Source organism: Orycteropus afer, unplaced genomic scaffold (genome assembly GCF_000298275.1).
Source record: "Orycteropus afer afer isolate SDZICR_OR568_19922 unplaced genomic scaffold, OryAfe1.0 scaffold00097, whole genome shotgun sequence".
Lineage (NCBI taxonomy): Eukaryota > Metazoa > Chordata > Mammalia > Tubulidentata > Orycteropodidae > Orycteropus > Orycteropus afer.
Window position 1 is genome coordinate 4,953,945 of NW_006921684.1, and position 2,506 is coordinate 4,956,450.

Here is a 2,506-nt window from a genome sequence, read left to right on the forward strand (position 1 = left end):
GACTTCGTCACCTATTTTGGTCATGTTGTGAGAAGGGACCATTCCCTGGAGAAGGATGTCATGCTTGGTAGGGTGGAGGGTTGACGAAAGAGGGGGAGGCCTTCAACGAGATGGATTGATACAGTGGCTGCGATGATGGGCTCAAGTATAGCAGGGATTGTGGGGCTGGCACAGGATTGGGCAGTGTTTCGTTCTGCTGTGCATGGGGTCACTATGAGTCGCAAACGACTCAACGGCACTTAACAACAACAACAACATAAAAATATCCATATGCAATATAGAGCTAACGGGGCAAAGTTATGATAACTTCTTCACCACAACTAAGCACTTTGAGGGAGTGAGTCACTGGGTCTGTGTGCTCAGGGCCATGATCACTTGGGACATCATTGTTCTTCATCCTACTTTGGTGAGTAGTAAGTGGGGTCTTAAAAGCTTGAGAGCAGCTGTCTAAGATGCAACTATCAGTCTCTCTACTTCTGGAGTAAAGCAGAGTGAGGAAAATTAAAGATGCAAGGAAACATTTAGTCTGAAGGACTAATGGATCATAACAACTTTTGCCTGTATGATCCTGAGACCAGAATAACTAGGTGGTGCCCGACTACCAATGCTAACCACTCTGAAAGGGATCAAAATTGGAGATCCTGAATAGAGTGGGAGAAAAATATGGAACGAAGTTTTTTAAAAATGAAGAAGATCAGGATTGTTGGTCCAATAGAGACTAGTAAAGCCCTTGAGACTATGGTCCTGAGTCACTCATCAGCCTTGGAATTGTGCTCACTCCCATGGCTAACTTTCAGCCAAACAACAGACAGGCCTACAATCAGAACAACTACTCCAAGGAAATGTACTCCTTAGAACAATAAACCATGGGAAATCAGAAGGGCAGCATTTGTACAGGGAGAAAGCTAGGAAGGCAGGGGGAAAAAATGACATCTTTGCTCTTTAACACTTTAAAGAAGTCTTTTCCAGTAGAAATGTACCATGTAAGATATATGGATGGGAATAGGTACATTAAAAGATGCCCAACATCATAAGTCATTAGGAAAACACAAATTAAAGCCATAATAAGATACCACTATATACCTATTAGAATGTCTAATATTAAAAAGATTGACCATAGTAAATGTTGCTGAAGATGTGGAGCAAGTGCAGGTGGGAACGTATTATGGTACAATGACTTATGGAAAACACCTGGGCAGTTTTTAAAAAGTTAAGCATACACCTACTATATAACCCTCCCACACAATTGTTAGATATTTCCCCAATAGAAAAGAAAGATAGCATCCATGCAAATACTTGTGCATGAATGGTTACTGCAGCTCTTTTTCAGTAGCCAAAAGCTGGGAACAACTCAAACATTCACCAGCAGATAAATGGATAAACAAACTGTTACGTGTCCATACTTGGGAATACTACTGTCTTAATTACCTAGTACTGCCATAACATAAACACCACAAGTGGTTGACTTTGAAGACATTTATTTTCTCACAATTCTGGAGGTTAAATTGGGGTCTCATCCCTTTTGATTTCTTCTTCATCAGTAGCTCCGGGCATTCCTGGCTCTTCTGTGTGCCTTGGCTTGTAGATGATCCTCACATGGTGTCTGTCTTCCCATGTATGTGTTTCTGTGTCTATTCTGGTCTTTTTATAATTCAGAAGTGACTAGGTTAAGGATTCACTGTATATACATGTGGCCTCATTAATATTCTTTTTCCAAATAATGTCATATCCACAAATATGAGGTCCAGGAATTCAATACATAATTTGAATCTGATAGTACAAATACTGAATATTTATCATCACAGAAAATTCTATTGGACAGTGTTTTTCTTTAGTCTAAATAATTTGGAATTTCAATAAAAGGAAATGAACTATTGATACATACATCAATATGGATGATTCTCAAAATAATTATGCTGAGTGAAATGTGCTAGATAAAGAGAGTACATACCATATGGTTCAATTTATATAAAATTGTAGAAAATGCAAATTGATCTACAGTTACAGAAAGCACAGCAATGGTTTCCTGGGGGAAACAGTGGAGACAGAGGAGGATGAGATAGAGAGATTACAAAATGCTAAGAGGAAACTTGTGGGAATAATGGATGTGTTCATTACATTTATTTTGGTGATGATTTTATATAACTGTGTACACTTGTAAAAATGTAGAAAATTATACTTATGTGTAGTTTATTATATTTTTATCATATTTGAATAAAGAAAAAAGGACCAGATCAAAATACAACAAAGTTTATCTCTTGTTTTATAGTTAAAGAAGATTTTTTTTGTGTGTGTGTGTGTGTGTAACTTTTTATGATTCTTAAAGGTCCTGTGGGATACACATATACTGCCCTGGGGGAGAAAAGAGACAAAGGGAGAAAGCATAGACTAAAATTGACTTTAAGAGTGAATCAAACAATTGGATATATGAATGGACTTTGTCAGAATTCTGATTTGAAAGTACTGTAAAAACATTTATGAGATTACTGGGAAAATTTGAAAACTG